Below are 9,922 nucleotides of genomic sequence, written 5' to 3' on the forward strand. Positions count from 1 at the left end.
TCAAAGGCATGATTTCGGTCTGAGTACCTCACTCCACAGACTGTTGATTTACGATGGTCCTGAAACTGATACAGAAGCATGAGGCAAACACTTACCGTGCTTCCGGAATATATTTGGGCAGAACACAGACAATGAATTCTTTTCCTTGGGGAAAATATAAAGGAATAAAGGGAAGAAATATGAAAGCAGCAGTTCAGAAGTTATGGTGCAAAGTAGAGTCAGCGTAAAAAAAAAGCGGATCTTTTCCTAGACCATTGGTGAATGTCATGTGGTTAATTTGTGAGATTTCTGTTCTTGGATGGACAAAATAAACAGTAGGGGTTTAGTGATTTCTTTGAGTCGTTGAGGGCTTCAGATAGAGACATGGCCTAAAGTGAAAAGGTAGGGGCCCCTGCGTGGCTCAGTCGGTTAAGCATCAGACTCTTGATTTCAGCTTGGGTCATGATCTCACAGTTTGTGGGTTCGAGCTCCACATGGAGCTATGCTCTGACAGTGCCATGCCTGTTTGGAATTCTCTCTCTCCCTCTCTCTGCCCCTCCCCCCACCAAAAATAAATAAATAAAAGGTAAAAACCAAGATGTGGTTCTATATTTTCTTATAATCAACTAAAAAGAACCAAAGTTCTAGTTCCCAGAGGTCTTAAACATTATTAAAAAAAAAAAAAAATGTTCTCTTTCCCTTTTCAGGGATGGTATGTAACAGAAGCCAAAGCATGAGGGATGTTGGAAATTCAGTTCAACCCAGCAAGCTTCTGTTGAGTGCCACTACGTACAAGTTCCTGCTTGGTGCTGGGAAGGTTCAAAGAAAGCCAATGCCCCTGTCCTTTGTCTTAGGTAGACAATTTGGTCTTCTGTATGGACATGTTGAAATCTTTTAGAACATGCTGGAAAGATGTTTCCTAAACTTCAGTCACTCCTCTGCCACTTCTATAATTCCCACTGTGAGCTACCTTTTATTTGTTTGTTTGTTTGTTTTAGCCCAAAGGTTACTTAAATAAATTTAGCTTTATCTTACAGCAATAATATCTGGGAAATCATAGGTGTGATATGCGGGTTAAACCTTTCCAAATGCACCTTCGAATAAACAAATCTTAACAACATCCTACCTGAAACCACTGGGTTCATAAGCATTTAGAAATTTAGAGCACTCTTGCACATACTATATGTTGTTTAGCGTCACCATAGGGGTGTGGGCAGCATTGCATAATCATTCATTTCCACAGTGAGACATATAAATATTTGCACTGGGTAGAATATGGAGTAAATAAAGCTATTGAATAGCTTCATATCAATTCAGTTCAGTAGGAAAACTTAGGCTTTCATAGATTTTTGGATTTCATAAGGAATTGTGGTAAGTGCCATTTAAAAAAACCTGTGTACCACAGAAAATAGAATCATTGGTAATGTCCAAGGTGTGAATTTAACCTTTCTTTCAGATATATAGCTGGGCTAAACGTTGTTTTTTTTTTTTTAAACAACAAGGTTGTTATTGAAGTATAAATATAAATACATTGAGGAAGAACTTAGAGAACACTGATCTTAAGCACACAGTCCAATGACTTTTCATATATACATATATCTTTTTGAACATGTAGGAATTCATATATATATATATATATATATATATATATATATGAATGATACGGAGAATTAAGAGCTGAACAACCCAAGATAAATTGGAAACTCATTTGCTTGGGTTCTCCTAAAGAGTTGCACTGCATTCTTAGCCAAAACAGTAGCAATGGATGTAGAAACACTCCCTCTCTCTCTCTCTCACTATATATATATATATATATATATATATATATATATATATCTCCACATAACCACCACCCATGTTGAATACAGGACACTTCTGGTACCCAGAAGCTTCCCTCTGTCCTTTCCTGGTCAATACTCCTCCAGCCCCCATACCATGAAAACCACTGTTTTGAGTTCTATACATGGGTTAATACAAATAGAATCATACTTTGGCTTCTTTCACTTAGCACAATGTCTGTGAGATTCTTCCACGTTACTGCTTTATTAATGGTTTGTTCTTCATTGATGTGTACTATTCTCGTGGTAGCTTTTATGAACTCTTAGAATGCTACATGCAAATATTTTAAGTTAATACTTTCTTGGGATTGAAGCGTTCTCTTTCTCTTCGAAAGACAATCACATATAGAAAGCTTTCGTTGGGAAATTTTATGGTCCCCCTTTCCGCTGATTTAGAAGACACAACTCATGTTGTGATACTGTATGTACATGGAGGTTGTATTCAATTCCCATCCCGTTTTTACCACTTTTGATGAGTGGATGCAGGCTGCTAGCTTCATCATGTAAAAAAAGAGATCAGGAGATTCTGAAGAATCATATTGATTTAATTTTTGGATAGGGTAATACTTTAGAGAAGGAAATTAAAAGCCCATATTGTTCTACAGCTCGATTATGATAAGACATGAAAGACTCCTTAAAATAAATTTTATACTAAATTTGGGATGGTGCTTTATGTTCAGGCCAGCTGTTTGTGAAAGGGAGTGAGCAGGCATGAGTTGGGAGCGATCACAGGGAGTTTTTTCACTTCCTTTTGCGTTCCTTCACAGCCTGGCTTCATTGAAAACATTTGGGTTGGTGTGGATTACTGGAACATGAGAAGCCCTCGTTCTCAAAATACAAAAACACATTCCAGAAATGAATAGCAAGGAATTGTCAGACCTTTGCCACTTTAGACTGATTTGGAGAATTAAGAGCTGAATGACCCAAGATAAATTGGAAACTCACTTAATCGGGTTCTCCTAAAGAGTTGCACTGCATTCTTAACCAAAACAGTAGCACCGGATGTAGAAACACTCACTAGTTTTACAAAGAGTATATATCCGAGGAGCTAAAAAACATTTAGAGCTCTTATACGTGTATTTCACCCACATTATCTGATGAGAGACAAAACAGCAAAATAACACGCGGGTTTTCAGATCAGAGAGACTCGATTTTATTTTATTTTATTAAAAAAAAATTTTTTTTTCAACGTTTATTTATTTTTGGGACAGAGAGAGACAGAGCATGAACGGGGGAGGGGCAGAGAGAGAGGGAGACACAGAACCGGAAACAGGCTCCAGGCTCTGAGCCATCAGCCCAGAGCCTGACGCGGGGCTCGAACTCACGGACCGTGAGATCGTGACCTGGCTGAAGTCGGATGCTTAACCGACTGCACCACCCAGGCGCCCCGAGAGACTTGATTTTAGATCCTCTCCCTGTCATTGAGTAGCTAGCTATGCAATCTCAGGGACATGAACACCTCTGATTCTCAATCTTGATTTCTCTCTCTCCCTGTCTCTCTCTTTTTTGTAGTATTTGCAGTATTGTTATAAGTGAACCATTTCAGAAAGGACCATGCCAGTGAATTTTAAAGTAAGAGCTAAAAATGATTAAAGAGCCTTTCATTTCATAATATAAGAAAGCCCAACACATAGTAAACTGACTGATACAGTATGTTGCTACATCTTTATTTAGGTGCTTAAGGCATATATGCTGTGAACCATGAATCTTCCTTTGTTCAATAACAAGGTCTATTCTGCTTAGTGGGAATGATTTTGCCAAGAACCCAGCAAAATACCAACAGAACTAGCCATATGATTATGTTTCCTGGTCATTATTCTTTTGGTGGAATGTGGCCATAGTTCATAGAGCGTAATTGTCTGAAAGGTTGAGTATGTTTTTTTCCCTAAAGGGAGAAAGGGGTGGGGGAAAAGAAATTCAAGTGAGTATTCATTACATGTCTTTGAAAGCTAATTATCTCTTCATGGATAACTACTCTCCAGAAAAAAAACCAGCCAAACCACTTGAAACCATCCACAAAGCTCACTGGCCAGTTAGGACAATGATGCTGAAAACGATTGCCATGCTTAATTTATTTGATTATACCTTGTTTTATAGACTGCCTGATGATTAGTGCAGGTTCAAATTCAGAACCAGGATTTACTTTTCAACCAACAAATTATTTTTCTCTGCTCCCTTGCACAAAACTAAGAACATTTATCACAAGAGGTATGTACCGAGGCTTCAAAAGATATCATTAGGTTGGAAGCAAAATGAGCTTAATCTTGGTCTTTGTCAAGAATTGCTTAATTCTGTTGGCCATGGTCTGGGAAAGGCAGGTAATAAAATGACAATCTGATTTTAAGGATACTTCTTGGAGATGAAGGGGACAGCTCCTCCCCTCCCCCACAAATATTTTCTATTTGTCCTGATACCGAAGAGAACTTTTTTTTTTCCTACAAACGAGATTAAAAATCCAGATTTTCATTAAAAATTCTGAGAAATTTCAGATTTAGCAAATTGTTTTCTGATGTTGGTAATAAGGACTCCCTTGCTCCCCAAATACTTGGTGACTAATCTTTATTCTGATTCTTATTTCTCCAATGGCAGATCGCTTCACGCCAAATTCTATAAATATTTATTAAAAAATTAAAATATTCAGGCACTGTGATTGGTGCTTCATGTATAAAGATGAATGTGATCAAGCTGTACTCAAGTCCTCGACTGATCAATCTTCCTTTTCTGAATGTTGCTTCCTTAAAACATTTTGCACCTTAGCCAAAAAAACTATGTTAAAAAACCGGGACCAAGGTAAAGAGGGATCGCCTCACTGTCCAGTTTCAAACTACACGAACAACATCTCCTTTAAAATGTTGAAATGGCAGAGTGACTTTGTTTTTACTAAAGGTATATTTTCCTCTCCTTTTAAAGACATATAACAGTATTGTTTTTGCTGTAAAAGAACGAGTCAGGTTCTGGGCTTTTCATGACCAAGTTAAGTAACTCAGAGCCTTGGTGCTAACAATGAAAGTAAGATTCCCTTTCACGGAAGGGTTGGCCCATTTGAAGTTGATGATTCTAGTCTGGCTGATTCAACAGGTTTTTATTTCTTAAAGCTTTGAGCACTGTGAGTCAGAAGGAGAGGAAGAGGGAGGACATGAGCTCACTACAGAAAAGCTGGTATTAGAGGAGAAGGGAGGGATTGGGTTTTGGACCCAAACCAGAGAAAGGAGTGGCTGTTACTGCAGCATGAAAATATGAACACTGTGGGGGAGTGGCTGAGCTGTTTGTGGACTTGGCCTCAGGGCCTCGAGGCTAATCTTCCACAGGGAGCAAAGTCATTGGTTACCAGCCTAAAGAGTGAGCTGGTTTTGGAATCTTTTCGCTCTTTGCCTTCCTTTGCCTGGAAACTTGACTTGAGAGGAGGGTCTTGCCTCTGCCCTTGACTCACCTACACCGCACTTCCTTTCATTTGAATGCTCCCCGAAGTGAGGTCACACTGGTGAACTCCTCTGGATCCAGGAACTGGGAAAGCAAAGAAGAGCTTTCACATGTGAGGATCTGCCTATGGTGCTCACCATACTAGCCACTGGATGCCATGCTGCCTTTGTCATGGTGCCGGAGACGTGTACACACACTTTTTCCTTCCACTTCTTACTCTCAATGTCAGTCGGCTAGTGGTTCAGATTCTCCTAGAACTAATAAACTTTTTGCCAGATTTGCTAATCAAAAGAAAACTAACTGGATGTGGCTCAGATTTCATCTTTCTATCCTACTCTTCATGGAGGGATCGTGAGAGGGTCTATAGTAAGTAGGGCCCTTTTCATACAAGTGACAGAAAGGCAACCTGAACTAGCTTAAGCCAAAGGGAAGGACAAAGGATATAGCTGGGTCTCCAGGATCACTGGAAACAGGGACTCTGATATTTTCAAGTCTCTCTTCTAGCTTTCATTTCTACTCCTTTCAACATGTTTTCTTATAGGCATCCTCCACAAGGTCACCAGGATCTTAGATCAGAAGGGTTGACACCACAGAAAGATCGTTTGTCGCTTTTCCTTAAGTCCCAATTTGTGGAAGCTTCGGGAGAAACCAGTGCAGGTCACATGTAGCCTCTCTGGCCAGTGGATGGGCTCTTGTGGTTGGTAGCTTTCACCTGGAGTGTGTGGTGTGGTGGGGGAGGAGTGTTTCCCAAAAGAAGATGGAAATAGGAAATGAGAGTGGGGTTTGCCAAAAAGGGGAAAGGTGCTGGGAAGATAAAAGAATATATCCTTGTAACAGGACATAAAATGGATGGTAAGATATCAGAAGAGAAATTTTAGTTGACCGCTGGGTCTGGAAAATCCATAAACTTACATAATTAAACTTAGAGTTGATGGTATAAATTTATGACTAGATCTCTTTGGTTAACTTTTAGCCTTTCTTCTGGGAGGGAATATATAGCACTGAATGTTCATTTCATGATGAGATGAAAAACAAAAGGAAAAAGACTTGTCGCCCTCACATTCATGCCCCACACCAGAGTCCCAAAGTAAAAATAATTTGGCTGATTTCTTTTGAAAGAAAATGCAGATCTCTGATGACTCAGTGCAAGCTTTGGGTTAATTCCAGAGGTATCTAACGCCCAGAAAAGGAGAGTCTTGCAGCCTCATTGTTCTGGATTCTCTGAAGATGGTTTTACCCCTGGAGGGGTTAATCACTCAGGACTTTTATAAAACTTTACCAAATTTAATCACTTTGAGGGATGCTTAAAACTAACCCTACAAATGGGCAACATAACATTTCATCTCATTGTTTTATTCTGAATGTTTATTTACCATCTATATAGTCTTTATATATATTTTTTATTTTTAAAAAAAATTTTTTTCAACCTTTTTTTTTTTGGGACAGAGAGAGACAGAGCATGAACGGGGGAGGGGCAGAGAGAGAGGGAGACACAGAATCGGAAACAGGCTCCAGGCTCTGAGCCATCAGCCCAGAGCCTGACGCGGGGCTCGAACTCCCGGACCGCGAGATCGTGACCTGGCTGAAGTCGGACGCTTAACCGACTGCGCCACCCAGGCGCCCCTTTATATATATTTTTTAAATGTTAATTTTATTTTTGAGAGAGAGAAAGAGAGCGTGAGTGGGGGAGGGGCAGAGACAGAGGGAGACATAGAATCTGAAGAAGGCTTCAGGCTCTGAGATGTCAGCGCAGAGCCTGATGCAGGGCTCAAACCCAGGAACTGTGAGATCATGACCTGAGCCGAAGTCAGATGCTTAACTGACTGAGCCTCCCAGGTGCCCCTAATCTTTATATGTTTTAATGGCTATGTTTTGCCTAAAAATATTCCCTAATCACTTCCACTAAAGAAAAAAGGTATTGTCACATCCAGGGTTTTCAGTGGGAGGAAGAAGCCTAGGTCAAAGGACAGAGGAAGATTGTTTGAAACATTTAGTTGATTATTAAAAATGTCTAGGTCCAAGAGTGAGAGCAATATTGAGGCCATTTGGGAAAGATTTCTGGGCTTGGATGAAAAAAAGGTAGAATGCAGAGCATGGAAAAGTTCTTCTTGTACTGGTGAGCAGCAGTCTCAGGGAGCACTGCCCAATCCAGACCATGTGTGTTCGTGCTTCTCATAGTGGTGCCCTGTGTGTCCCTGTACCTTGCATCCGACCTCTGTGGTCTTGATCATGGCTTCATGTGAGATGTGCAATTGAGAAGCATGTGGCTGACATGGAAGGCAAATTATTCCTAATCCCATCTTCATACCCTAAGGGAAGTGGGTCTGGTTGTCTGAGTCTTGTCAAGTTTAGGGCAACGTAAATAGTTGGCAAGCTGGGAGGTGTCCCATAGCTATAGAACCTGTGGGTTTAAAGCAGGGGGAGGGGAATATCCATAAAAGTCATGTATGTCTGAGATGTGAATTGTCTCTGCACTGGGAGCTTGTTCGACTGGGCTATTTAATAGTTGATTTTGAATGTAGGCATCAGCTGTTTTCTTGTTTTTTTTTTCTGGTTCAAGCACCTTTAAAAGTTACCAAAAGGGTTATTAATGCAAAATTGTTGATTAAAAAAGAAAAAGAAAAATAATTAGTTGAGAACTAAATGTGCGCTAAGAAAATAAACATTAACATTTTTTTAGTTAAGCTACACATAGACCCATAGAGTAAATACAAAGAATTATAGGCAGATTGAAGCATAGTCCTGAGGTAATCTTGCCATTGCTCCCCCCTAGGACAGCAGTTAAACCATTAGCAGATTTGTCTAGAATAATGTCTCTTTTCTGTCCTAATGGCATTGTTTTCCTTTGATGACACTAAGACCTCGACTGCTCCATTAACAGCAAATATATAGTATTTTGCAGCAACCCCTAGTCTATCTGCAATTAACTCCAGCTTTAGAGTGCAGCATATTCTGTTCCACCTACTGAAAACAACTACTTTTCCAGTGTCATGCCTTTTTCTATTCTGTTGTCAATTGCTATTACACAAAGATATTCAAAAAAAGTTGAATTTGTTAGCAATTATACAGGAGCCTTCACACACTGATCCAGCTTACTCTTCCAACTTCTTTTGCAGTCTTTCACTCATGCAAATGGTTACCTACCATTACACTCTGAAGTTTCACGTTTCCATTCCTGATCTTGGCTTTGTCTTCCTTGTCAGCCTTGTGAACTCATATATGTGCTTCTAGGCTCAGTTTAATTCTCGCTTTCTCTCTGAAATCTCCTTCATGGCTCCCAACATCCCTCAGCTAAATTATGTATACGCCTTAGAACATTGCACTATATGTTGTTGATGATAATGTAGTGGATTTGAATTGTGGTTCAGAAAGTTATTGTGTAAAAAGCACTAATTTATTCTTTCCTTTCCCTCTCTCCTTCCCTCCCTCCTTGCTCTCTTCCTTTTGTCTCTTTTTTCTCCTTTATCTCTTCCTTCCTTTCTCCCTCCCTCCTTCCTTCCTTCCCTCCTTTTGAAAGTTAACATAAACGACAATCTCTTGACTTTTATATTCAGGGCCTACCCAATACCTCCATTTGAGTGTTTAATAGAAAATAAAGTCAGTATGTTAAACAAGGATGTCTAGATCTCCCCAACCCTTCCTCCCAGTCTGTTTTTCCTTCAGTCTTTTCCAGATATCAGTTGGTGGTAATTCCTTCTGATTGCTCCAGTGGAAAAGTCTGGAGTAATTCTTGACTACCCTTTTTGTCTCACACACATCCAGTCTATCAGGAAATAATGTTGGCTTTACCTTCAAAATGTACCCAGAATCTGACCATTTCTTATTACATCTACTGCTACCACCATGTTTTCTTGACTAGATTACAATAGCCTTTAAAACATTGTCTTTATTCTTTACTCCATAGCCTTTTGCAACTTCTAACTACAATATACTTTACTTTTTTTTTATTGTGTAATTGTTTATGGCTACCTCCTCAATTTAGAATGTAAGTTCCAGAGGGCTATTTGTCTTTTTATCCCTGCTGAATCTCTAGCCCCTGGCATGTAATAAATATTTGTAAGTAAATTAATAAATTCGATTCTTAATGGAATGAACCTATCTTGTGTGGCTTTTGCTTCCCCACTCCAGCCCTTGGGGGAAGGATTGCAGTCTTCATTCAGTGGTGATACAATGGAGGGCAATTCTCATTTGTTGTCAAGCCACTCTAGAACATTTGAGGGTCCCAATTGGCATGATTTCTTCATGACTCTGCTGCTTTTGTTTCATGTTTCAGACACAGGAGTCCTGGGTGTGGTTAGAGCCTCTTGCTGAGGGCCCAGCCTCCCCATGTGCTTCCTACAACCCTGAAATCTGGCTGTCTTCCTGGGAAAGCACACCAAGGAGTCCCTGATCTCCGCCACCACTCACCTGTTGACATCTGCCCCTTTCCAATGCGCTCTCCTTTCTCTGCCCTCAAGGACACTTCTCTCCAAGAAGTCTTCATCTTCACATTGGTGAACGCAGTTCTTTCCAACAAGGAAAGCCGCTTGTGTCTTTAAGCCGCTTGTGTCTTTTCCTCTGAAGAAAACTTTGGAAATGAGTCCCGGAGACCCAAAGTATGTGTTTGAAACAGGTCAAGAGAAGCCTTAATGGTACACTTTTCACACACAGGGCTAGAGTTTTAATTTTACTGTTCTTTGCCAATT

Source organism: Herpailurus yagouaroundi, unplaced genomic scaffold (assembly GCF_014898765.1).
Source record: "Herpailurus yagouaroundi ecotype Mexico unplaced genomic scaffold, PumYag 182, whole genome shotgun sequence".
In the NCBI taxonomy this organism is placed as follows: domain Eukaryota; kingdom Metazoa; phylum Chordata; class Mammalia; order Carnivora; family Felidae; genus Herpailurus; species Herpailurus yagouaroundi.